Source organism: Schistocerca nitens, chromosome 2 (genome assembly GCF_023898315.1).
Source record: "Schistocerca nitens isolate TAMUIC-IGC-003100 chromosome 2, iqSchNite1.1, whole genome shotgun sequence".
In the NCBI taxonomy this organism is placed as follows: domain Eukaryota; kingdom Metazoa; phylum Arthropoda; class Insecta; order Orthoptera; family Acrididae; genus Schistocerca; species Schistocerca nitens.
The window spans coordinates 366,825,836-366,850,884 of record NC_064615.1 but is presented as its reverse complement, the minus strand read 5'-3'; the positions used below and the strand labels follow the sequence as shown (position 1 = coordinate 366,850,884).

At 49.6% G+C, this 25,049-nt stretch overlaps 25 non-coding genes across 25 annotated transcripts; 17 read left to right on the top strand and 8 right to left on the bottom strand.

Annotated features, from left to right (window-relative positions):
* Positions 1-1,425: 1,425 nt before the first annotated feature.
* Positions 1,426-1,497, top strand: Trnap-ugg (transfer RNA proline (anticodon UGG)). The gene has a single exon. It is a non-coding gene; the product is annotated as a tRNA-Pro (tRNA).
* A 602-nt stretch (positions 1,498-2,099) lies between these two features.
* Trnav-uac (transfer RNA valine (anticodon UAC)) lies at positions 2,100-2,172 on the bottom strand. Its single transcript has one exon. It is a non-coding gene; the product is annotated as a tRNA-Val (tRNA).
* A 235-nt stretch (positions 2,173-2,407) lies between these two features.
* On the top strand, positions 2,408-2,479 carry Trnap-cgg (transfer RNA proline (anticodon CGG)). The gene has a single exon. It is a non-coding gene; the product is annotated as a tRNA-Pro (tRNA).
* A 1,844-nt stretch (positions 2,480-4,323) lies between these two features.
* Positions 4,324-4,395, top strand: Trnap-ugg (transfer RNA proline (anticodon UGG)). Its single transcript has one exon. It is a non-coding gene; the product is annotated as a tRNA-Pro (tRNA).
* A 602-nt stretch (positions 4,396-4,997) lies between these two features.
* Positions 4,998-5,070, bottom strand: Trnav-uac (transfer RNA valine (anticodon UAC)). Its single transcript has one exon. It is a non-coding gene; the product is annotated as a tRNA-Val (tRNA).
* Positions 5,071-5,305: 235 nt separating this feature from the next.
* Trnap-cgg (transfer RNA proline (anticodon CGG)) lies at positions 5,306-5,377 on the top strand. Its single transcript has one exon. It is a non-coding gene; the product is annotated as a tRNA-Pro (tRNA).
* Positions 5,378-7,222: 1,845 nt separating this feature from the next.
* Trnap-ugg (transfer RNA proline (anticodon UGG)) lies at positions 7,223-7,294 on the top strand. Its single transcript has one exon. It is a non-coding gene; the product is annotated as a tRNA-Pro (tRNA).
* A 602-nt stretch (positions 7,295-7,896) lies between these two features.
* On the bottom strand, positions 7,897-7,969 carry Trnav-uac (transfer RNA valine (anticodon UAC)). Its single transcript has one exon. It is a non-coding gene; the product is annotated as a tRNA-Val (tRNA).
* A 235-nt stretch (positions 7,970-8,204) lies between these two features.
* Positions 8,205-8,276, top strand: Trnap-cgg (transfer RNA proline (anticodon CGG)). Its single transcript has one exon. It is a non-coding gene; the product is annotated as a tRNA-Pro (tRNA).
* Positions 8,277-10,121: 1,845 nt separating this feature from the next.
* On the top strand, positions 10,122-10,193 carry Trnap-ugg (transfer RNA proline (anticodon UGG)). Its single transcript has one exon. It is a non-coding gene; the product is annotated as a tRNA-Pro (tRNA).
* A 602-nt stretch (positions 10,194-10,795) lies between these two features.
* Trnav-uac (transfer RNA valine (anticodon UAC)) lies at positions 10,796-10,868 on the bottom strand. Its single transcript has one exon. It is a non-coding gene; the product is annotated as a tRNA-Val (tRNA).
* A 235-nt stretch (positions 10,869-11,103) lies between these two features.
* On the top strand, positions 11,104-11,175 carry Trnap-cgg (transfer RNA proline (anticodon CGG)). Its single transcript has one exon. It is a non-coding gene; the product is annotated as a tRNA-Pro (tRNA).
* A 1,845-nt stretch (positions 11,176-13,020) lies between these two features.
* Trnap-ugg (transfer RNA proline (anticodon UGG)) lies at positions 13,021-13,092 on the top strand. The gene has a single exon. It is a non-coding gene; the product is annotated as a tRNA-Pro (tRNA).
* Positions 13,093-13,694: 602 nt separating this feature from the next.
* Trnav-uac (transfer RNA valine (anticodon UAC)) lies at positions 13,695-13,767 on the bottom strand. The gene has a single exon. It is a non-coding gene; the product is annotated as a tRNA-Val (tRNA).
* A 235-nt stretch (positions 13,768-14,002) lies between these two features.
* Positions 14,003-14,074, top strand: Trnap-cgg (transfer RNA proline (anticodon CGG)). The gene has a single exon. It is a non-coding gene; the product is annotated as a tRNA-Pro (tRNA).
* A 1,845-nt stretch (positions 14,075-15,919) lies between these two features.
* On the top strand, positions 15,920-15,991 carry Trnap-ugg (transfer RNA proline (anticodon UGG)). Its single transcript has one exon. It is a non-coding gene; the product is annotated as a tRNA-Pro (tRNA).
* Positions 15,992-16,593: 602 nt separating this feature from the next.
* Trnav-uac (transfer RNA valine (anticodon UAC)) lies at positions 16,594-16,666 on the bottom strand. Its single transcript has one exon. It is a non-coding gene; the product is annotated as a tRNA-Val (tRNA).
* Positions 16,667-16,901: 235 nt separating this feature from the next.
* Positions 16,902-16,973, top strand: Trnap-cgg (transfer RNA proline (anticodon CGG)). Its single transcript has one exon. It is a non-coding gene; the product is annotated as a tRNA-Pro (tRNA).
* Positions 16,974-18,818: 1,845 nt separating this feature from the next.
* Positions 18,819-18,890, top strand: Trnap-ugg (transfer RNA proline (anticodon UGG)). The gene has a single exon. It is a non-coding gene; the product is annotated as a tRNA-Pro (tRNA).
* A 602-nt stretch (positions 18,891-19,492) lies between these two features.
* Trnav-uac (transfer RNA valine (anticodon UAC)) lies at positions 19,493-19,565 on the bottom strand. Its single transcript has one exon. It is a non-coding gene; the product is annotated as a tRNA-Val (tRNA).
* Positions 19,566-19,800: 235 nt separating this feature from the next.
* Trnap-cgg (transfer RNA proline (anticodon CGG)) lies at positions 19,801-19,872 on the top strand. The gene has a single exon. It is a non-coding gene; the product is annotated as a tRNA-Pro (tRNA).
* Positions 19,873-21,717: 1,845 nt separating this feature from the next.
* On the top strand, positions 21,718-21,789 carry Trnap-ugg (transfer RNA proline (anticodon UGG)). Its single transcript has one exon. It is a non-coding gene; the product is annotated as a tRNA-Pro (tRNA).
* A 602-nt stretch (positions 21,790-22,391) lies between these two features.
* Trnav-uac (transfer RNA valine (anticodon UAC)) lies at positions 22,392-22,464 on the bottom strand. Its single transcript has one exon. It is a non-coding gene; the product is annotated as a tRNA-Val (tRNA).
* Positions 22,465-22,699: 235 nt separating this feature from the next.
* Positions 22,700-22,771, top strand: Trnap-cgg (transfer RNA proline (anticodon CGG)). Its single transcript has one exon. It is a non-coding gene; the product is annotated as a tRNA-Pro (tRNA).
* A 1,845-nt stretch (positions 22,772-24,616) lies between these two features.
* Positions 24,617-24,688, top strand: Trnap-ugg (transfer RNA proline (anticodon UGG)). Its single transcript has one exon. It is a non-coding gene; the product is annotated as a tRNA-Pro (tRNA).
* Positions 24,689-25,049: the final 361 nt, after the last annotated feature.

Genomic DNA, 25,049 nt, shown 5'->3' with positions numbered 1-25,049 from the left:
CCATGTCGAATAAGAGCTCAAGAAGTCATCGGAAACGCTCGAGGGAGAGTCCTCAGCAGCATCTGCTGCTCTTTCTTTCCTTACGAGATACCGTCGATTCGCGCAGTCGTTATTGCAAAAGATGTCACCAAAGGCGATCGCTTTGTTAGCGGCACGGCGCCTGGGCTCGGCGGCAGCCAGCTCTACATGGAGGCACCAGCAGCCCCAGCCCCTCCAGGCCGCCGCCGGCGCCACAGCGCAAGGAGTCGGCGCCCGCCCTGCAATGCCCCCTGTCGTTGCACATTCCACCCGCCTTTTATCCTCTCCATGTCTGACTCACTACCCTAAATGACGCTGCAGTCGACGTGCTTATTACTATCGCTTTTGGAAGAACCAAGGCGCAGTATTCTAGTGACGAACCGGTATTGCAAATTTGGATTAAGTAAAAATTTATTGTGTGGTCGAGCGACACCCCCGTCTCGCTCTTCCTAGATGATCGCTGCTGCGCGGAGTAACTCCTAGCGCGCCGATGGCTTCAGAGTTGGTCTTCTCGAAGTTTTGCTTTTGCACTGCATTCCGCAATCTTATAGTTACGTGCTTCGGTTTCCCGACGTTCTTGTGTTTAGTGCGTTCGGCTTCTCTTAACCCTTAGCCACCGCTTGCCGAAATTTCCACACTGTCATCTGTCGATCTGCAGAGCTCGATGAAGGTACCGCGGCCGTTCCTGAGCTCGTGAAACGGCCGAATCTGTAGTTGTTTCCAGATCTCTCCCACACAACGGCCTCCCGGAAGCTTGGATTACAGGAGTACGCCACTACTCCCAGCCGCTGAATTACCTTTGAAGCAGAATGACATGAGCTACACGCAGCTCCGATTTTTTTTTTTTTTTTTGTGTCTGACCTACTTTGAAAGATTTTGTAGTCGATTTACTTACCACTATCGCTGTTGGAAGGAGGAAACCACGTGATAATCACACAGTATTCTAGAGACGATCAGGTAATGAAAATTTAGAATAAGTAAAACAGTATCAAAAGAAGTTGTGTGGTGGAGCGGCACATGCAATTCACGCTTCCTAGATGATCGTTGCTGCATAGAATAATTCTTTTGTCTGTGGCGTCTTCAGTATTCGTCTTCTGGAAGTTTTGCTTGCAGTATATTCTTCAATATTTTCATTATGAGTTGGTGCTTGCTTTCCCGATGTTATTTTGTTTAGTGCATTCGCCTTCTCTTAACCCTGAGAAACCACATACGGAAACTGAGGCACTGCCGGCTGTTCATAAGCAGAGTTCGATGAAGTTATTTCGCTTTTTATTCGGCGCCTTTAATATTCTTCTCATCAGTGGTGAGTGCTGCCTGCAGAAAGCGCTTATCTTGCGAATTCACGTGAAAGTTTGTGTTCCCTGGGAGATGCACTACTTGTGATTAGCTTGAGTGGTGCGGGCAGGTGGCTCGTTGGTCTAGGGGTATGATTCCTGCTTTGGGTGCAGGAGGTCCCGGGTTCAAATCCCGGACGAGCCCTGCCATTTTGACCGTGCTGAAGAGTAGGTGGAACTCAGTCCCGGTTGCAGCTCCTCAATGAAGAGTAAGACGCCTGTTATATCACGTGGATATAACAAGAATCCGGCACCAGTAAAGTACGTAGGTGGAATTCGGTAGAAAGGCAGACGGTAATTTTTCTTGCAACGGAAAACAAGGTTGTCTTTGCGGAATATGTGCACCGTGAGTGGAGATTCAGCTTGATTGTGCGACAGTCTACCTTCATCTTACTAGCGACGGCAACAACCAATGGGTGGGACGTAAGACTGAGCGTGGCTAAGAGTTTCTCATTATTAGTTACCTTCACACTTTGTCACAGCCGTGACAAGGCGAGTAGCGCGAGCTCAGGATAGCCAGTAGGAAGCGCACCTGAAGTAGCCCTGAAGAACCGGGTTGTATATTTTGCCAGCCATAATGGAGCTAGGGGCGTTCTCAGTTACCAAATACCGGTGCAATAAGAGAGCAACAGTATTTGACAGTAAAATGACGCCCTATCCATCTAGAATATGACATTGATTGTCTCTGCATACGCATCCGTGAGGTCATCCCGGAAATGAAATCCGATATACGGATTAAAATTGTTGTGTTCCCGCCCGGGATCGAACCGGGGACCTTCTGCGTGTAAAGCAGACGTGATAACCGCTACACCACGGAAACGACGGTTCGTCTGATGTGCCACCCGGAGACTCGTGGTAGCAACAGTTTTCCTTCTGTGTTAGCAAGGGCATCGGCTACGAGCTCCCTCCGATTCGTGAGGTTCCTATAGTACAAGAAGTCGATGAAAACAATCCAACCGCGACAGCCAGAGAGAACGCTGGGTGAGCTGCAGCCGTACATGGTGAGACCATCAACGGTGGCGTCATTCACATGCAGTGTGTTTTCGGAACGAACAGGCTCGTTGGTCTAGGGGTATGATTCCTGCTTCGGGTGCAGGAGGTCCCGGGTTCAAATCCCGGACGAGCCCTTGCGTTTTGTACAACGGTGTGCTAACAAACCGCATGGCGGCGGCTGTTTCGCGCATTTCCAGGCCTCCAAGTCAGCGCTAAATCCGACAACCAGTTCTGAAACAGTTTCATTTGAGCCATGTGCACCCTGCTGGTGGAACGTTTGAAGTTGATTTAAATGGTCACAGTAGAGATCGTAGTAAGTGTCTTGCTGAGTGCGACGAAAACTTGTTTCCGCCCGCAATCGAACCGGGGACCTTGTGCGTGTTAGGCAGACGTTATAACCGCTACACCACGGAAACTGCTACGCTCTGCCCTCCACATGTGATACAACTTGTAGGACGATCGCCATTGTGGCGTAAGAATCACTTTGCGGAAACGCACAATGCCGGTATTTCGCATTCGTGTGAAACAATCGACAGCACCCTTGACTGCCTGAATGCCATGTCGAATAAGAGCTCAAGAAGTCATCGGAAACGCTCGAGGGAGAGTCCTCAGCAGCATCTGCTGCTCTTTCTTTCCTTACGAGATACCGTCGATTCGCGCAGTCGTTATTGCAAAAGATGTCACCAAAGGCGATCGCTTCGTTAGCGGCACGGCGCCTGGGCTCGGCGGCAGCTCTACATGGAGGCACCAGCAGCCCCAGCCCCTCCAGGCCGCCGCCGGCGCCACAGCGCAAGGAGTCGGCGCCCGCCCTGCAATGCCCCCTGTCGTTGCACATTCCACCCGCCTTTTATCCTCTCCATGTCTGACTCACTACCCTAAATGACGCTGCAGTCGACGTGCTTATTACTATCGCTTTTGGAAGAACCAAGGCGCAGTATTCTAGTGACGAACCGGTATTGCAAATTTGGATTAAGTAAAAATTTATTGTGTGGTCGAGCGACACCCCCGTCTCGCTCTTCCTAGATGATCGCTGCTGCGCGGAGTAACTCCTAGCGCGCCGATGGCTTCAGAGTTGGTCTTCTCGAAGTTTTGCTTTTGCACTGCATTCCGCAATCTTATAGTTACGTGCTTCGGTTTCCCGACGTTCTTGTGTTTAGTGCGTTCGGCTTCTCTTAACCCTTAGCCACCGCTTGCCGAAATTTCCACACTGTCATCTGTCGATCTGCAGAGCTCGATGAAGGTACCGCGGCCGTTCCTGAGCTCGTGAAACGGCCGAATCTGTAGTTGTTTCCAGATCTCTCCCACACAACGGCCTCCCGGAAGCTTGGATTACAGGAGTACGCCACTACTCCCAGCCGCTGAATTACCTTTGAAGCAGAATGACATGAGCTACACGCAGCTCCGATTTTTTTTTTTTTTTTTTGTGTCTGACCTACTTTGAAAGATTTTGTAGTCGATTTACTTACCACTATCGCTGTTGGAAGGAGGAAACCACGTGATAATCACACAGTATTCTAGAGACGATCAGGTAATGAAAATTTAGAATAAGTAAAACAGTATCAAAAGAAGTTGTGTGGTGGAGCGGCACATGCAATTCACGCTTCCTAGATGATCGTTGCTGCATAGAATAATTCTTTTGTCTGTGGCGTCTTCAGTATTCGTCTTCTGGAAGTTTTGCTTGCAGTATATTCTTCAATATTTTCATTATGAGTTGGTGCTTGCTTTCCCGATGTTATTTTGTTTAGTGCATTCGCCTTCTCTTAACCCTGAGAAACCACATACGGAAACTGAGGCACTGCCGGCTGTTCATAAGCAGAGTTCGATGAAGTTATTTCGCTTTTTATTCGGCGCCTTTAATATTCTTCTCATCAGTGGTGAGTGCTGCCTGCAGAAAGCGCTTATCTTGCGAATTCACGTGAAAGTTTGTGTTCCCTGGGAGATGCACTACTTGTGATTAGCTTGAGTGGTGCGGGCAGGTGGCTCGTTGGTCTAGGGGTATGATTCCTGCTTTGGGTGCAGGAGGTCCCGGGTTCAAATCCCGGACGAGCCCTGCCATTTTGACCGTGCTGAAGAGTAGGTGGAACTCAGTCCCGGTTGCAGCTCCTCAATGAAGAGTAAGACGCCTGTTATATCACGTGGATATAACAAGAATCCGGCACCAGTAAAGTACGTAGGTGGAATTCGGTAGAAAGGCAGACGGTAATTTTTCTTGCAACGGAAAACAAGGTTGTCTTTGCGGAATATGTGCACCGTGAGTGGAGATTCAGCTTGATTGTGCGACAGTCTACCTTCATCTTACTAGCGACGGCAACAACCAATGGGTGGGACGTAAGACTGAGCGTGGCTAAGAGTTTCTCATTATTAGTTACCTTCACACTTTGTCACAGCCGTGACAAGGCGAGTAGCGCGAGCTCAGGATAGCCAGTAGGAAGCGCACCTGAAGTAGCCCTGAAGAACCGGGTTGTATATTTTGCCAGCCATAATGGAGCTAGGGGCGTTCTCAGTTACCAAATACCGGTGCAATAAGAGAGCAACAGTATTTGACAGTAAAATGACGCCCTATCCATCTAGAATATGACATTGATTGTCTCTGCATACGCATCCGTGAGGTCATCCCGGAAATGAAATCCGATATACGGATTAAAATTGTTGTGTTCCCGCCCGGGATCGAACCGGGGACCTTCTGCGTGTAAAGCAGACGTGATAACCGCTACACCACGGAAACGACGGTTCGTCTGATGTGCCACCCGGAGACTCGTGGTAGCAACAGTTTTCCTTCTGTGTTAGCAAGGGCATCGGCTACGAGCTCCCTCCGATTCGTGAGGTTCCTATAGTACAAGAAGTCGATGAAAACAATCCAACCGCGACAGCCAGAGAGAACGCTGGGTGAGCTGCAGCCGTACATGGTGAGACCATCAACGGTGGCGTCATTCACATGCAGTGTGTTTTCGGAACGAACAGGCTCGTTGGTCTAGGGGTATGATTCCTGCTTCGGGTGCAGGAGGTCCCGGGTTCAAATCCCGGACGAGCCCTTGCGTTTTGTACAACGGTGTGCTAACAAACCGCATGGCGGCGGCTGTTTCGCGCATTTCCAGGCCTCCAAGTCAGCGCTAAATCCGACAACCAGTTCTGAAACAGTTTCATTTGAGCCATGTGCACCCTGCTGGTGGAACGTTTGAAGTTGATTTAAATGGTCACAGTAGAGATCGTAGTAAGTGTCTTGCTGAGTGCGACGAAAACTTGTTTCCGCCCGCAATCGAACCGGGGACCTTGTGCGTGTTAGGCAGACGTTATAACCGCTACACCACGGAAACTGCTACGCTCTGCCCTCCACATGTGATACAACTTGTAGGACGATCGCCATTGTGGCGTAAGAATCACTTTGCGGAAACGCACAATGCCGGTATTTCGCATTCGTGTGAAACAATCGACAGCACCCTTGACTGCCTGAATGCCATGTCGAATAAGAGCTCAAGAAGTCATCGGAAACGCTCGAGGGAGAGTCCTCAGCAGCATCTGCTGCTCTTTCTTTCCTTACGAGATACCGTCGATTCGCGCAGTCGTTATTGCAAAAGATGTCACCAAAGGCGATCGCTTCGTTAGCGGCACGGCGCCTGGGCTCGGCGGCAGCTCTACATGGAGGCACCAGCAGCCCCAGCCCCTCCAGGCCGCCGCCGGCGCCACAGCGCAAGGAGTCGGCGCCCGCCCTGCAATGCCCCCTGTCGTTGCACATTCCACCCGCCTTTTATCCTCTCCATGTCTGACTCACTACCCTAAATGACGCTGCAGTCGACGTGCTTATTACTATCGCTTTTGGAAGAACCAAGGCGCAGTATTCTAGTGACGAACCGGTATTGCAAATTTGGATTAAGTAAAAATTTATTGTGTGGTCGAGCGACACCCCCGTCTCGCTCTTCCTAGATGATCGCTGCTGCGCGGAGTAACTCCTAGCGCGCCGATGGCTTCAGAGTTGGTCTTCTCGAAGTTTTGCTTTTGCACTGCATTCCGCAATCTTATAGTTACGTGCTTCGGTTTCCCGACGTTCTTGTGTTTAGTGCGTTCGGCTTCTCTTAACCCTTAGCCACCGCTTGCCGAAATTTCCACACTGTCATCTGTCGATCTGCAGAGCTCGATGAAGGTACCGCGGCCGTTCCTGAGCTCGTGAAACGGCCGAATCTGTAGTTGTTTCCAGATCTCTCCCACACAACGGCCTCCCGGAAGCTTGGATTACAGGAGTACGCCACTACTCCCAGCCGCTGAATTACCTTTGAAGCAGAATGACATGAGCTACACGCAGCTCCGATTTTTTTTTTTTTTTTTTTGTGTCTGACCTACTTTGAAAGATTTTGTAGTCGATTTACTTACCACTATCGCTGTTGGAAGGAGGAAACCACGTGATAATCACACAGTATTCTAGAGACGATCAGGTAATGAAAATTTAGAATAAGTAAAACAGTATCAAAAGAAGTTGTGTGGTGGAGCGGCACATGCAATTCACGCTTCCTAGATGATCGTTGCTGCATAGAATAATTCTTTTGTCTGTGGCGTCTTCAGTATTCGTCTTCTGGAAGTTTTGCTTGCAGTATATTCTTCAATATTTTCATTATGAGTTGGTGCTTGCTTTCCCGATGTTATTTTGTTTAGTGCATTCGCCTTCTCTTAACCCTGAGAAACCACATACGGAAACTGAGGCACTGCCGGCTGTTCATAAGCAGAGTTCGATGAAGTTATTTCGCTTTTTATTCGGCGCCTTTAATATTCTTCTCATCAGTGGTGAGTGCTGCCTGCAGAAAGCGCTTATCTTGCGAATTCACGTGAAAGTTTGTGTTCCCTGGGAGATGCACTACTTGTGATTAGCTTGAGTGGTGCGGGCAGGTGGCTCGTTGGTCTAGGGGTATGATTCCTGCTTTGGGTGCAGGAGGTCCCGGGTTCAAATCCCGGACGAGCCCTGCCATTTTGACCGTGCTGAAGAGTAGGTGGAACTCAGTCCCGGTTGCAGCTCCTCAATGAAGAGTAAGACGCCTGTTATATCACGTGGATATAACAAGAATCCGGCACCAGTAAAGTACGTAGGTGGAATTCGGTAGAAAGGCAGACGGTAATTTTTCTTGCAACGGAAAACAAGGTTGTCTTTGCGGAATATGTGCACCGTGAGTGGAGATTCAGCTTGATTGTGCGACAGTCTACCTTCATCTTACTAGCGACGGCAACAACCAATGGGTGGGACGTAAGACTGAGCGTGGCTAAGAGTTTCTCATTATTAGTTACCTTCACACTTTGTCACAGCCGTGACAAGGCGAGTAGCGCGAGCTCAGGATAGCCAGTAGGAAGCGCACCTGAAGTAGCCCTGAAGAACCGGGTTGTATATTTTGCCAGCCATAATGGAGCTAGGGGCGTTCTCAGTTACCAAATACCGGTGCAATAAGAGAGCAACAGTATTTGACAGTAAAATGACGCCCTATCCATCTAGAATATGACATTGATTGTCTCTGCATACGCATCCGTGAGGTCATCCCGGAAATGAAATCCGATATACGGATTAAAATTGTTGTGTTCCCGCCCGGGATCGAACCGGGGACCTTCTGCGTGTAAAGCAGACGTGATAACCGCTACACCACGGAAACGACGGTTCGTCTGATGTGCCACCCGGAGACTCGTGGTAGCAACAGTTTTCCTTCTGTGTTAGCAAGGGCATCGGCTACGAGCTCCCTCCGATTCGTGAGGTTCCTATAGTACAAGAAGTCGATGAAAACAATCCAACCGCGACAGCCAGAGAGAACGCTGGGTGAGCTGCAGCCGTACATGGTGAGACCATCAACGGTGGCGTCATTCACATGCAGTGTGTTTTCGGAACGAACAGGCTCGTTGGTCTAGGGGTATGATTCCTGCTTCGGGTGCAGGAGGTCCCGGGTTCAAATCCCGGACGAGCCCTTGCGTTTTGTACAACGGTGTGCTAACAAACCGCATGGCGGCGGCTGTTTCGCGCATTTCCAGGCCTCCAAGTCAGCGCTAAATCCGACAACCAGTTCTGAAACAGTTTCATTTGAGCCATGTGCACCCTGCTGGTGGAACGTTTGAAGTTGATTTAAATGGTCACAGTAGAGATCGTAGTAAGTGTCTTGCTGAGTGCGACGAAAACTTGTTTCCGCCCGCAATCGAACCGGGGACCTTGTGCGTGTTAGGCAGACGTTATAACCGCTACACCACGGAAACTGCTACGCTCTGCCCTCCACATGTGATACAACTTGTAGGACGATCGCCATTGTGGCGTAAGAATCACTTTGCGGAAACGCACAATGCCGGTATTTCGCATTCGTGTGAAACAATCGACAGCACCCTTGACTGCCTGAATGCCATGTCGAATAAGAGCTCAAGAAGTCATCGGAAACGCTCGAGGGAGAGTCCTCAGCAGCATCTGCTGCTCTTTCTTTCCTTACGAGATACCGTCGATTCGCGCAGTCGTTATTGCAAAAGATGTCACCAAAGGCGATCGCTTCGTTAGCGGCACGGCGCCTGGGCTCGGCGGCAGCTCTACATGGAGGCACCAGCAGCCCCAGCCCCTCCAGGCCGCCGCCGGCGCCACAGCGCAAGGAGTCGGCGCCCGCCCTGCAATGCCCCCTGTCGTTGCACATTCCACCCGCCTTTTATCCTCTCCATGTCTGACTCACTACCCTAAATGACGCTGCAGTCGACGTGCTTATTACTATCGCTTTTGGAAGAACCAAGGCGCAGTATTCTAGTGACGAACCGGTATTGCAAATTTGGATTAAGTAAAAATTTATTGTGTGGTCGAGCGACACCCCCGTCTCGCTCTTCCTAGATGATCGCTGCTGCGCGGAGTAACTCCTAGCGCGCCGATGGCTTCAGAGTTGGTCTTCTCGAAGTTTTGCTTTTGCACTGCATTCCGCAATCTTATAGTTACGTGCTTCGGTTTCCCGACGTTCTTGTGTTTAGTGCGTTCGGCTTCTCTTAACCCTTAGCCACCGCTTGCCGAAATTTCCACACTGTCATCTGTCGATCTGCAGAGCTCGATGAAGGTACCGCGGCCGTTCCTGAGCTCGTGAAACGGCCGAATCTGTAGTTGTTTCCAGATCTCTCCCACACAACGGCCTCCCGGAAGCTTGGATTACAGGAGTACGCCACTACTCCCAGCCGCTGAATTACCTTTGAAGCAGAATGACATGAGCTACACGCAGCTCCGATTTTTTTTTTTTTTTTTTTGTGTCTGACCTACTTTGAAAGATTTTGTAGTCGATTTACTTACCACTATCGCTGTTGGAAGGAGGAAACCACGTGATAATCACACAGTATTCTAGAGACGATCAGGTAATGAAAATTTAGAATAAGTAAAACAGTATCAAAAGAAGTTGTGTGGTGGAGCGGCACATGCAATTCACGCTTCCTAGATGATCGTTGCTGCATAGAATAATTCTTTTGTCTGTGGCGTCTTCAGTATTCGTCTTCTGGAAGTTTTGCTTGCAGTATATTCTTCAATATTTTCATTATGAGTTGGTGCTTGCTTTCCCGATGTTATTTTGTTTAGTGCATTCGCCTTCTCTTAACCCTGAGAAACCACATACGGAAACTGAGGCACTGCCGGCTGTTCATAAGCAGAGTTCGATGAAGTTATTTCGCTTTTTATTCGGCGCCTTTAATATTCTTCTCATCAGTGGTGAGTGCTGCCTGCAGAAAGCGCTTATCTTGCGAATTCACGTGAAAGTTTGTGTTCCCTGGGAGATGCACTACTTGTGATTAGCTTGAGTGGTGCGGGCAGGTGGCTCGTTGGTCTAGGGGTATGATTCCTGCTTTGGGTGCAGGAGGTCCCGGGTTCAAATCCCGGACGAGCCCTGCCATTTTGACCGTGCTGAAGAGTAGGTGGAACTCAGTCCCGGTTGCAGCTCCTCAATGAAGAGTAAGACGCCTGTTATATCACGTGGATATAACAAGAATCCGGCACCAGTAAAGTACGTAGGTGGAATTCGGTAGAAAGGCAGACGGTAATTTTTCTTGCAACGGAAAACAAGGTTGTCTTTGCGGAATATGTGCACCGTGAGTGGAGATTCAGCTTGATTGTGCGACAGTCTACCTTCATCTTACTAGCGACGGCAACAACCAATGGGTGGGACGTAAGACTGAGCGTGGCTAAGAGTTTCTCATTATTAGTTACCTTCACACTTTGTCACAGCCGTGACAAGGCGAGTAGCGCGAGCTCAGGATAGCCAGTAGGAAGCGCACCTGAAGTAGCCCTGAAGAACCGGGTTGTATATTTTGCCAGCCATAATGGAGCTAGGGGCGTTCTCAGTTACCAAATACCGGTGCAATAAGAGAGCAACAGTATTTGACAGTAAAATGACGCCCTATCCATCTAGAATATGACATTGATTGTCTCTGCATACGCATCCGTGAGGTCATCCCGGAAATGAAATCCGATATACGGATTAAAATTGTTGTGTTCCCGCCCGGGATCGAACCGGGGACCTTCTGCGTGTAAAGCAGACGTGATAACCGCTACACCACGGAAACGACGGTTCGTCTGATGTGCCACCCGGAGACTCGTGGTAGCAACAGTTTTCCTTCTGTGTTAGCAAGGGCATCGGCTACGAGCTCCCTCCGATTCGTGAGGTTCCTATAGTACAAGAAGTCGATGAAAACAATCCAACCGCGACAGCCAGAGAGAACGCTGGGTGAGCTGCAGCCGTACATGGTGAGACCATCAACGGTGGCGTCATTCACATGCAGTGTGTTTTCGGAACGAACAGGCTCGTTGGTCTAGGGGTATGATTCCTGCTTCGGGTGCAGGAGGTCCCGGGTTCAAATCCCGGACGAGCCCTTGCGTTTTGTACAACGGTGTGCTAACAAACCGCATGGCGGCGGCTGTTTCGCGCATTTCCAGGCCTCCAAGTCAGCGCTAAATCCGACAACCAGTTCTGAAACAGTTTCATTTGAGCCATGTGCACCCTGCTGGTGGAACGTTTGAAGTTGATTTAAATGGTCACAGTAGAGATCGTAGTAAGTGTCTTGCTGAGTGCGACGAAAACTTGTTTCCGCCCGCAATCGAACCGGGGACCTTGTGCGTGTTAGGCAGACGTTATAACCGCTACACCACGGAAACTGCTACGCTCTGCCCTCCACATGTGATACAACTTGTAGGACGATCGCCATTGTGGCGTAAGAATCACTTTGCGGAAACGCACAATGCCGGTATTTCGCATTCGTGTGAAACAATCGACAGCACCCTTGACTGCCTGAATGCCATGTCGAATAAGAGCTCAAGAAGTCATCGGAAACGCTCGAGGGAGAGTCCTCAGCAGCATCTGCTGCTCTTTCTTTCCTTACGAGATACCGTCGATTCGCGCAGTCGTTATTGCAAAAGATGTCACCAAAGGCGATCGCTTCGTTAGCGGCACGGCGCCTGGGCTCGGCGGCAGCTCTACATGGAGGCACCAGCAGCCCCAGCCCCTCCAGGCCGCCGCCGGCGCCACAGCGCAAGGAGTCGGCGCCCGCCCTGCAATGCCCCCTGTCGTTGCACATTCCACCCGCCTTTTATCCTCTCCATGTCTGACTCACTACCCTAAATGACGCTGCAGTCGACGTGCTTATTACTATCGCTTTTGGAAGAACCAAGGCGCAGTATTCTAGTGACGAACCGGTATTGCAAATTTGGATTAAGTAAAAATTTATTGTGTGGTCGAGCGACACCCCCGTCTCGCTCTTCCTAGATGATCGCTGCTGCGCGGAGTAACTCCTAGCGCGCCGATGGCTTCAGAGTTGGTCTTCTCGAAGTTTTGCTTTTGCACTGCATTCCGCAATCTTATAGTTACGTGCTTCGGTTTCCCGACGTTCTTGTGTTTAGTGCGTTCGGCTTCTCTTAACCCTTAGCCACCGCTTGCCGAAATTTCCACACTGTCATCTGTCGATCTGCAGAGCTCGATGAAGGTACCGCGGCCGTTCCTGAGCTCGTGAAACGGCCGAATCTGTAGTTGTTTCCAGATCTCTCCCACACAACGGCCTCCCGGAAGCTTGGATTACAGGAGTACGCCACTACTCCCAGCCGCTGAATTACCTTTGAAGCAGAATGACATGAGCTACACGCAGCTCCGATTTTTTTTTTTTTTTTTTTGTGTCTGACCTACTTTGAAAGATTTTGTAGTCGATTTACTTACCACTATCGCTGTTGGAAGGAGGAAACCACGTGATAATCACACAGTATTCTAGAGACGATCAGGTAATGAAAATTTAGAATAAGTAAAACAGTATCAAAAGAAGTTGTGTGGTGGAGCGGCACATGCAATTCACGCTTCCTAGATGATCGTTGCTGCATAGAATAATTCTTTTGTCTGTGGCGTCTTCAGTATTCGTCTTCTGGAAGTTTTGCTTGCAGTATATTCTTCAATATTTTCATTATGAGTTGGTGCTTGCTTTCCCGATGTTATTTTGTTTAGTGCATTCGCCTTCTCTTAACCCTGAGAAACCACATACGGAAACTGAGGCACTGCCGGCTGTTCATAAGCAGAGTTCGATGAAGTTATTTCGCTTTTTATTCGGCGCCTTTAATATTCTTCTCATCAGTGGTGAGTGCTGCCTGCAGAAAGCGCTTATCTTGCGAATTCACGTGAAAGTTTGTGTTCCCTGGGAGATGCACTACTTGTGATTAGCTTGAGTGGTGCGGGCAGGTGGCTCGTTGGTCTAGGGGTATGATTCCTGCTTTGGGTGCAGGAGGTCCCGGGTTCAAATCCCGGACGAGCCCTGCCATTTTGACCGTGCTGAAGAGTAGGTGGAACTCAGTCCCGGTTGCAGCTCCTCAATGAAGAGTAAGACGCCTGTTATATCACGTGGATATAACAAGAATCCGGCACCAGTAAAGTACGTAGGTGGAATTCGGTAGAAAGGCAGACGGTAATTTTTCTTGCAACGGAAAACAAGGTTGTCTTTGCGGAATATGTGCACCGTGAGTGGAGATTCAGCTTGATTGTGCGACAGTCTACCTTCATCTTACTAGCGACGGCAACAACCAATGGGTGGGACGTAAGACTGAGCGTGGCTAAGAGTTTCTCATTATTAGTTACCTTCACACTTTGTCACAGCCGTGACAAGGCGAGTAGCGCGAGCTCAGGATAGCCAGTAGGAAGCGCACCTGAAGTAGCCCTGAAGAACCGGGTTGTATATTTTGCCAGCCATAATGGAGCTAGGGGCGTTCTCAGTTACCAAATACCGGTGCAATAAGAGAGCAACAGTATTTGACAGTAAAATGACGCCCTATCCATCTAGAATATGACATTGATTGTCTCTGCATACGCATCCGTGAGGTCATCCCGGAAATGAAATCCGATATACGGATTAAAATTGTTGTGTTCCCGCCCGGGATCGAACCGGGGACCTTCTGCGTGTAAAGCAGACGTGATAACCGCTACACCACGGAAACGACGGTTCGTCTGATGTGCCACCCGGAGACTCGTGGTAGCAACAGTTTTCCTTCTGTGTTAGCAAGGGCATCGGCTACGAGCTCCCTCCGATTCGTGAGGTTCCTATAGTACAAGAAGTCGATGAAAACAATCCAACCGCGACAGCCAGAGAGAACGCTGGGTGAGCTGCAGCCGTACATGGTGAGACCATCAACGGTGGCGTCATTCACATGCAGTGTGTTTTCGGAACGAACAGGCTCGTTGGTCTAGGGGTATGATTCCTGCTTCGGGTGCAGGAGGTCCCGGGTTCAAATCCCGGACGAGCCCTTGCGTTTTGTACAACGGTGTGCTAACAAACCGCATGGCGGCGGCTGTTTCGCGCATTTCCAGGCCTCCAAGTCAGCGCTAAATCCGACAACCAGTTCTGAAACAGTTTCATTTGAGCCATGTGCACCCTGCTGGTGGAACGTTTGAAGTTGATTTAAATGGTCACAGTAGAGATCGTAGTAAGTGTCTTGCTGAGTGCGACGAAAACTTGTTTCCGCCCGCAATCGAACCGGGGACCTTGTGCGTGTTAGGCAGACGTTATAACCGCTACACCACGGAAACTGCTACGCTCTGCCCTCCACATGTGATACAACTTGTAGGACGATCGCCATTGTGGCGTAAAAATCACTTTGCGGAAACGCACAATGCCGGTATTTCGCATTCGTGTGAAACAATCGACAGCACCCTTGACTGCCTGAATGCCATGTCGAATAAGAGCTCAAGAAGTCATCGGAAACGCTCGAGGGAGAGTCCTCAGCAGCATCTGCTGCTCTTTCTTTCCTTACGAGATACCGTCGATTCGCGCAGTCGTTATTGCAAAAGATGTCACCAAAGGCGATCGCTTCGTTAGCGGCACGGCGCCTGGGCTCGGCGGCAGCTCTACATGGAGGCACCAGCAGCCCCAGCCCCTCCAGGCCGCCGCCGGCGCCACAGCGCAAGGAGTCGGCGCCCGCCCTGCAATGCCCCCTGTCGTTGCACATTCCACCCGCCTTTTATCCTCTCCATGTCTGACTCACTACCCTAAATGACGCTGCAGTCGACGTGCTTATTACTATCGCTTTTGGAAGAACCAAGGCGCAGTATTCTAGTGACGAACCGGTATTGCAAATTTGGATTAAGTAAAAATTTATTGTGTGGTCGAGCGACACCCCCGTCTCGCTCTTCCTAGATGATCGCTGCTGCGCGGAGTAACTCCTAGCGCGCCGATGGCTTCAGAGTTGGTCTTCTCGAAGTTTTGCTTTTGCACTGCATTCCGCAATCTTATAGTTACGTGCTTCGGTTTCCCGACGTTCTTGTGTTTAGTGCGTTCGGCTTCTCTTAACCCTTAGCCACCGCTTGCCGAAATTTCCACACTGTCATCTGTCGATCTGCAGAGCTCGATGAAGGTACCGCGGCCGTTCCTGAGCTCGTGAAACGGCCGAATCTGTAGTTGTTTCCAGATCTCTCCCACACAACGGCCTCCCGGAAGCTTGGATTACAGGAGTACGCCACTACTCCCAGCCGCTGAATTACCTTTGAAGCAGAATGACATGAGCTACACGCAGCTCCGATTTTTTTTTTTTTTTTTTTGTGTCTGACCTACTTTGAAAGATTTTGTAGTCGATTTACTTACCACTATCGCTGTTGGAAGGAGGAAACCACGTGATAATCACACAGTATTCTAGAGACGATCAGGTAATGAAAATTTAGAATAAGTAAAACAGTATCAAAAGAAGTTGTGTGGTGGAGCGGCACATGCAATTCACGCTTCCTAGATGATCGTTGCTGCATAGAATAATTCTTTTGTCTGTGGCGTCTTCAGTATTCGTCTTCTGGAAGTTTTGCTTGCAGTATATTCTTCAATATTTTCATTATGAGTTGGTGCTTGCTTTCCCGATGTTATTTTGTTTAGTGCATTCGCCTTCTCTTAACCCTGAGAAACCACATACGGAAACTGAGGCACTGCCGGCTGTTCATAAGCAGAGTTCGATGAAGTTATTTCGCTTTTTATTCGGCGCCTTTAATATTCTTCTCATCAGTGGTGAGTGCTGCCTGCAGAAAGCGCTTATCTTGCGAATTCACGTGAAAGTTTGTGTTCCCTGGGAGATGCACTACTTGTGATTAGCTTGAGTGGTGCGGGCAGGTGGCTCGTTGGTCTAGGGGTATGATTCCTGCTTTGGGTGCAGGAGGTCCCGGGTTCAAATCCCGGACGAGCCCTGCCATTTTGACCGTGCTGAAGAGTAGGTGGAACTCAGTCCCGGTTGCAGCTCCTCAATGAAGAGTAAGACGCCTGTTATATCACGTGGATATAACAAGAATCCGGCACCAGTAAAGTACGTAGGTGGAATTCGGTAGAAAGGCAGACGGTAATTTTTCTTGCAACGGAAAACAAGGTTGTCTTTGCGGAATATGTGCACCGTGTGTGGAGATTCAGCTTGATTGTGCGACAGTCTACCTTCATCTTACTAGCGACGGCAACAACCAATGGGTGGGACGTAAGACTGAGCGTGGCTAAGAGTTTCTCATTATTAGTTACCTTCACACTTTGTCACAGCCGTGACAAGGCGAGTAGCGCGAGCTCAGGATAGCCAGTAGGAAGCGCACCTGAAGTAGCCCTGAAGAACCGGGTTGTATATTTTGCCAGCCATAATGGAGCTAGGGGCGTTCTCAGTTACCAAATACCGGTGCAATAAGAGAGCAACAGTATTTGACAGTAAAATGACGCCCTATCCATCTAGAATATGACATTGATTGTCTCTGCATACGCATCCGTGAGGTCATCCCGGAAATGAAATCCGATATACGGATTAAAATTGTTGTGTTCCCGCCCGGGATCGAACCGGGGACCTTCTGCGTGTAAAGCAGACGTGATAACCGCTACACCACGGAAACGACGGTTCGTCTGATGTGCCACCCGGAGACTCGTGGTAGCAACAGTTTTCCTTCTGTGTTAGCAAGGGCATCGGCTACGAGCTCCCTCCGATTCGTGAGGTTCCTATAGTACAAGAAGTCGATGAAAACAATCCAACCGCGACAGCCAGAGAGAACGCTGGGTGAGCTGCAGCCGTACATGGTGAGACCATCAACGGTGGCGTCATTCACATGCAGTGTGTTTTCGGAACGAACAGGCTCGTTGGTCTAGGGGTATGATTCCTGCTTCGGGTGCAGGAGGTCCCGGGTTCAAATCCCGGACGAGCCCTTGCGTTTTGTACAACGGTGTGCTAACAAACCGCATGGCGGCGGCTGTTTCGCGCATTTCCAGGCCTCCAAGTCAGCGCTAAATCCGACAACCAGTTCTGAAACAGTTTCATTTGAGCCATGTGCACCCTGCTGGTGGAACGTTTGAAGTTGATTTAAATGGTCACAGTAGAGATCGTAGTAAGTGTCTTGCTGAGTGCGACGAAAACTTGTTTCCGCCCGCAATCGAACCGGGGACCTTGTGCGTGTTAGGCAGACGTTATAACCGCTACACCACGGAAACTGCTACGCTCTGCCCTCCACATGTGATACAACTTGTAGGACGATCGCCATTGTGGCGTAAAAATCACTTTGCGGAAACGCACAATGCCGGTATTTCGCATTCGTGTGAAACAATCGACAGCACCCTTGACTGCCTGAATGCCATGTCGAATAAGAGCTCAAGAAGTCATCGGAAACGCTCGAGGGAGAGTCCTCAGCAGCATCTGCTGCTCTTTCTTTCCTTACGAGATACCGTCGATTCGCGCAGTCGTTATTGCAAAAGATGTCACCAAAGGCGATCGCTTCGTTAGCGGCACGGCGCCTGGGCTCGGCGGCAGCTCTACATGGAGGCACCAGCAGCCCCAGCCCCTCCAGGCCGCCGCCGGCGCCACAGCGCAAGGAGTCGGCGCCCGCCCTGCAATGCCCCCTGTCGTTGCACATTCCACCCGCCTTTTATCCTCTCCATGTCTGACTCACTACCCTAAATGACGCTGCAGTCGACGTGCTTATTACTATCGCTTTTGGAAGAACCAAGGCGCAGTATTCTAGTGACGAACCGGTATTGCAAATTTGGATTAAGTAAAAATTTATTGTGTGGTCGAGCGACACCCCCGTCTCGCTCTTCCTAGATGATCGCTGCTGCGCGGAGTAACTCCTAGCGCGCCGATGGCTTCAGAGTTGGTCTTCTCGAAGTTTTGCTTTTGCACTGCATTCCGCAATCTTATAGTTACGTGCTTCGGTTTCCCGACGTTCTTGTGTTTAGTGCGTTCGGCTTCTCTTAACCCTTAGCCACCGCTTGCCGAAATTTCCACACTGTCATCTGTCGATCTGCAGAGCTCGATGAAGGTACCGCGGCCGTTCCTGAGCTCGTGAAACGGCCGAATCTGTAGTTGTTTCCAGATCTCTCCCACACAACGGCCTCCCGGAAGCTTGGATTACAGGAGTACGCCACTACTCCCAGCCGCTGAATTACCTTTGAAGCAGAATGACATGAGCTACACGCAGCTCCGATTTTTTTTTTTTTTTTTTTGTGTCTGACCTACTTTGAAAGATTTTGTAGTCGATTTACTTACCACTATCGCTGTTGGAAGGAGGAAACCACGTGATAATCACACAGTATTCTAGAGACGATCAGGTAATGAAAATTTAGAATAAGTAAAACAGTATCAAAAGAAGTTGTGTGGTGGAGCGGCACATGCAATTCACGCTTCCTAGATGATCGTTGCTGCATAGAATAATTCTTTTGTCTGTGGCGTCTTCAGTATTCGTCTTCTGGAAGTTTTGCTTGCAGTATATTCTTCAATATTTTCATTATGAGTTGGTGCTTGCTTTCCCGATGTTATTTTGTTTAGTGCATTCGCCTTCTCTTAACCCTGAGAAACCACATACGGAAACTGAGGCACTGCCGGCTGTTCATAAGCAGAGTTCGATGAAGTTATTTCGCTTTTTATTCGGCGCCTTTAATATTCTTCTCATCAGTGGTGAGTGCTGCCTGCAGAAAGCGCTTATCTTGCGAATTCACGTGAAAGTTTGTGTTCCCTGGGAGATGCACTACTTGTGATTAGCTTGAGTGGTGCGGGCAGGTGGCTCGTTGGTCTAGGGGTATGATTCCTGCTTTGGGTGCAGGAGGTCCCGGGTTCAAATCCCGGACGAGCCCTGCCATTTTGACCGTGCTGAAGAGTAGGTGGAACTCAGTCCCGGTTGCAGCTCCTCAATGAAGAGTAAGACGCCTGTTATATCACGTGGATATAACAAGAATCCGGCACCAGTAAAGTACGTAGGTGGAATTCGGTAGAAAGGCAGACGGTAATTTTTCTTGCAACGGAAAACAAGGTTGTCTTTGCGGAATATGTGCACCGTGAGTGGAGATTCAGCTTGATTGTGCGACAGTCTACCTTCATCTTACTAGCGACGGCAACAACCAATGGGTGGGACGTAAGACTGAGCGTGGCTAAGAGTTTCTCATTATTAGTTACCTTCACACTTTGTCACAGCCGTGACAAGGCGAGTAGCGCGAGCTCAGGATAGCCAGTAGGAAGCGCACCTGAAGTAGCCCTGAAGAACCGGGTTGTATATTTTGCCAGCCATAATGGAGCTAGGGGCGTTCTCAGTTACCAAATACCGGTGCAATAAGAGAGCAACAGTATTTGACAGTAAAATGACGCCCTATCCATCTAGAATATGACATTGATTGTCTCTGCATACGCATCCGTGAGGTCATCCCGGAAATGAAATCCGATATACGGATTAAAATTGTTGTGTTCCCGCCCGGGATCGAACCGGGGACCTTCTGCGTGTAAAGCAGACGTGATAACCGCTACACCACGGAAACGACGGTTCGTCTGATGTGCCACCCGGAGACTCGTGGTAGCAACAGTTTTCCTTCTGTGTTAGCAAGGGCATCGGCTACGAGCTCCCTCCGATTCGTGAGGTTCCTATAGTACAAGAAGTCGATGAAAACAATCCAACCGCGACAGCCAGAGAGAACGCTGGGTGAGCTGCAGCCGTACATGGTGAGACCATCAACGGTGGCGTCATTCACATGCAGTGTGTTTTCGGAACGAACAGGCTCGTTGGTCTAGGGGTATGATTCCTGCTTCGGGTGCAGGAGGTCCCGGGTTCAAATCCCGGACGAGCCCTTGCGTTTTGTACAACGGTGTGCTAACAAACCGCATGGCGGCGGCTGTTTCGCGCATTTCCAGGCCTCCAAGTCAGCGCTAAATCCGACAACCAGTTCTGAAACAGTTTCATTTGAGCCATGTGCACCCTGCTGGTGGAACGTTTGAAGTTGATTTAAATGGTCACAGTAGAGATCGTAGTAAGTGTCTTGCTGAGTGCGACGAAAACTTGTTTCCGCCCGCAATCGAACCGGGGACCTTGTGCGTGTTAGGCAGACGTTATAACCGCTACACCACGGAAACTGCTACGCTCTGCCCTCCACATGTGATACAACTTGTAGGACGATCGCCATTGTGGCGTAAAAATCACTTTGCGGAAACGCACAATGCCGGTATTTCGCATTCGTGTGAAACAATCGACAGCACCCTTGACTGCCTGAATGCCATGTCGAATAAGAGCTCAAGAAGTCATCGGAAACGCTCGAGGGAGAGTCCTCAGCAGCATCTGCTGCTCTTTCTTTCCTTACGAGATACCGTCGATTCGCGCAGTCGTTATTGCAAAAGATGTCACCAAAGGCGATCGCTTCGTTAGCGGCACGGCGCCTGGGCTCGGCGGCAGCTCTACATGGAGGCACCAGCAGCCCCAGCCCCTCCAGGCCGCCGCCGGCGCCACAGCGCAAGGAGTCGGCGCCCGCCCTGCAATGCCCCCTGTCGTTGCACATTCCACCCGCCTTTTATCCTCTCCATGTCTGACTCACTACCCTAAATGACGCTGCAGTCGACGTGCTTATTACTATCGCTTTTGGAAGAACCAAGGCGCAGTATTCTAGTGACGAACCGGTATTGCAAATTTGGATTAAGTAAAAATTTATTGTGTGGTCGAGCGACACCCCCGTCTCGCTCTTCCTAGATGATCGCTGCTGCGCGGAGTAACTCCTAGCGCGCCGATGGCTTCAGAGTTGGTCTTCTCGAAGTTTTGCTTTTGCACTGCATTCCGCAATCTTATAGTTACGTGCTTCGGTTTCCCGACGTTCTTGTGTTTAGTGCGTTCGGCTTCTCTTAACCCTTAGCCACCGCTTGCCGAAATTTCCACACTGTCATCTGTCGATCTGCAGAGCTCGATGAAGGTACCGCGGCCGTTCCTGAGCTCGTGAAACGGCCGAATCTGTAGTTGTTTCCAGATCTCTCCCACACAACGGCCTCCCGGAAGCTTGGATTACAGGAGTACGCCACTACTCCCAGCCGCTGAATTACCTTTGAAGCAGAATGACATGAGCTACACGCAGCTCCGATTTTTTTTTTTTTTTTTTTGTGTCTGACCTACTTTGAAAGATTTTGTAGTCGATTTACTTACCACTATCGCTGTTGGAAGGAGGAAACCACGTGATAATCACACAGTATTCTAGAGACGATCAGGTAATGAAAATTTAGAATAAGTAAAACAGTATCAAAAGAAGTTGTGTGGTGGAGCGGCACATGCAATTCACGCTTCCTAGATGATCGTTGCTGCATAGAATAATTCTTTTGTCTGTGGCGTCTTCAGTATTCGTCTTCTGGAAGTTTTGCTTGCAGTATATTCTTCAATATTTTCATTATGAGTTGGTGCTTGCTTTCCCGATGTTATTTTGTTTAGTGCATTCGCCTTCTCTTAACCCTGAGAAACCACATACGGAAACTGAGGCACTGCCGGCTGTTCATAAGCAGAGTTCGATGAAGTTATTTCGCTTTTTATTCGGCGCCTTTAATATTCTTCTCATCAGTGGTGAGTGCTGCCTGCAGAAAGCGCTTATCTTGCGAATTCACGTGAAAGTTTGTGTTCCCTGGGAGATGCACTACTTGTGATTAGCTTGAGTGGTGCGGGCAGGTGGCTCGTTGGTCTAGGGGTATGATTCCTGCTTTGGGTGCAGGAGGTCCCGGGTTCAAATCCCGGACGAGCCCTGCCATTTTGACCGTGCTGAAGAGTAGGTGGAACTCAGTCCCGGTTGCAGCTCCTCAATGAAGAGTAAGACGCCTGTTATATCACGTGGATATAACAAGAATCCGGCACCAGTAAAGTACGTAGGTGGAATTCGGTAGAAAGGCAGACGGTAATTTTTCTTGCAACGGAAAACAAGGTTGTCTTTGCGGAATATGTGCACCGTGAGTGGAGATTCAGCTTGATTGTGCGACAGTCTACCTTCATCTTACTAGCGACGGCAACAACCAATGGGTGGGACGTAAGACTGAGCGTGGCTAAGAGTTTCTCATTATTAGTTACCTTCACACTTTGTCACAGCCGTGACAAGGCGAGTAGCGCGAGCTCAGGATAGCCAGTAGGAAGCGCACCTGAAGTAGCCCTGAAGAACCGGGTTGTATATTTTGCCAGCCATAATGGAGCTAGGGGCGTTCTCAGTTACCAAATACCGGTGCAATAAGAGAGCAACAGTATTTGACAGTAAAATGACGCCCTATCCATCTAGAATATGACATTGATTGTCTCTGCATACGCATCCGTGAGGTCATCCCGGAAATGAAATCCGATATACGGATTAAAATTGTTGTGTTCCCGCCCGGGATCGAACCGGGGACCTTCTGCGTGTAAAGCAGACGTGATAACCGCTACACCACGGAAACGACGGTTCGTCTGATGTGCCACCCGGAGACTCGTGGTAGCAACAGTTTTCCTTCTGTGTTAGCAAGGGCATCGGCTACGAGCTCCCTCCGATTCGTGAGGTTCCTATAGTACAAGAAGTCGATGAAAACAATCCAACCGCGACAGCCAGAGAGAACGCTGGGTGAGCTGCAGCCGTACATGGTGAGACCATCAACGGTGGCGTCATTCACATGCAGTGTGTTTTCGGAACGAACAGGCTCGTTGGTCTAGGGGTATGATTCCTGCTTCGGGTGCAGGAGGTCCCGGGTTCAAATCCCGGACGAGCCCTTGCGTTTTGTACAACGGTGTGCTAACAAACCGCATGGCGGCGGCTGTTTCGCGCATTTCCAGGCCTCCAAGTCAGCGCTAAATCCGACAACCAGTTCTGAAACAGTTTCATTTGAGCCATGTGCACCCTGCTGGTGGAACGTTTGAAGTTGATTTAAATGGTCACAGTAGAGATCGTAGTAAGTGTCTTGCTGAGTGCGACGAAAACTTGTTTCCGCCCGCAATCGAACCGGGGACCTTGTGCGTGTTAGGCAGACGTTATAACCGCTACACCACGGAAACTGCTACGCTCTGCCCTCCACATGTGATACAACTTGTAGGACGATCGCCATTGTGGCGTAAAAATCACTTTGCGGAAACGCACAATGCCGGTATTTCGCATTCGTGTGAAACAATCGACAGCACCCTTGACTGCCTGAATGCCATGTCGAATAAGAGCTCAAGAAGTCATCGGAAACGCTCGAGGGAGAGTCCTCAGCAGCATCTGCTGCTCTTTCTTTCCTTACGAGATACCGTCGATTCGCGCAGTCGTTATTGCAAAAGATGTCACCAAAGGCGATCGCTTCGTTAGCGGCACGGCGCCTGGGCTCGGCGGCAGCTCTACATGGAGGCACCAGCAGCCCCAGCCCCTCCAGGCCGCCGCCGGCGCCACAGCGCAAGGAGTCGGCGCCCGCCCTGCAATGCCCCCTGTCGTTGCACATTCCACCCGCCTTTTATCCTCTCCATGTCTGACTCACTACCCTAAATGACGCTGCAGTCGACGTGCTTATTACTATCGCTTTTGGAAGAACCAAGGCGCAGTATTCTAGTGACGAACCGGTATTGCAAATTTGGATTAAGTAAAAATTTATTGTGTGGTCGAGCGACACCCCCGTCTCGCTCTTCCTAGATGATCGCTGCTGCGCGGAGTAACTCCTAGCGCGCCGATGGCTTCAGAGTTGGTCTTCTCGAAGTTTTGCTTTTGCACTGCATTCCGCAATCTTATAGTTACGTGCTTCGGTTTCCCGACGTTCTTGTGTTTAGTGCGTTCGGCTTCTCTTAACCCTTAGCCACCGCTTGCCGAAATTTCCACACTGTCATCTGTCGATCTGCAGAGCTCGATGAAGGTACCGCGGCCGTTCCTGAGCTCGTGAAACGGCCGAATCTGTAGTTGTTTCCAGATCTCTCCCACACAACGGCCTCCCGGAAGCTTGGATTACAGGAGTACGCCACTACTCCCAGCCGCTGAATTACCTTTGAAGCAGAATGACATGAGCTACACGCAGCTCCGATTTTTTTTTTTTTTTTTTTGTGTCTGACCTACTTTGAAAGATTTTGTAGTCGATTTACTTACCACTATCGCTGTTGGAAGGAGGAAACCACGTGATAATCACACAGTATTCTAGAGACGATCAGGTAATGAAAATTTAGAATAAGTAAAACAGTATCAAAAGAAGTTGTGTGGTGGAGCGGCACATGCAATTCACGCTTCCTAGATGATCGTTGCTGCATAGAATAATTCTTTTGTCTGTGGCGTCTTCAGTATTCGTCTTCTGGAAGTTTTGCTTGCAGTATATTCTTCAATATTTTCATTATGAGTTGGTGCTTGCTTTCCCGATGTTATTTTGTTTAGTGCATTCGCCTTCTCTTAACCCTGAGAAACCACATACGGAAACTGAGGCACTGCCGGCTGTTCATAAGCAGAGTTCGATGAAGTTATTTCGCTTTTTATTCGGCGCCTTTAATATTCTTCTCATCAGTGGTGAGTGCTGCCTGCAGAAAGCGCTTATCTTGCGAATTCACGTGAAAGTTTGTGTTCCCTGGGAGATGCACTACTTGTGATTAGCTTGAGTGGTGCGGGCAGGTGGCTCGTTGGTCTAGGGGTATGATTCCTGCTTTGGGTGCAGGAGGTCCCGGGTTCAAATCCCGGACGAGCCCTGCCATTTTGACCGTGCTGAAGAGTAGGTGGAACTCAGTCCCGGTTGCAGCTCCTCAATGAAGAGTAAGACGCCTGTTATATCACGTGGATATAACAAGAATCCGGCACCAGTAAAGTACGTAGGTGGAATTCGGTAGAAAGGCAGACGGTAATTTTTCTTGCAACGGAAAACAAGGTTGTCTTTGCGGAATATGTGCACCGTGAGTGGAGATTCAGCTTGATTGTGCGACAGTCTACCTTCATCTTACTAGCGACGGCAACAACCAATGGGTGGGACGTAAGACTGAGCGTGGCTAAGAGTTTCTCATTATTAGTTACCTTCACACTTTGTCACAGCCGTGACAAGGCGAGTAGCGCGAG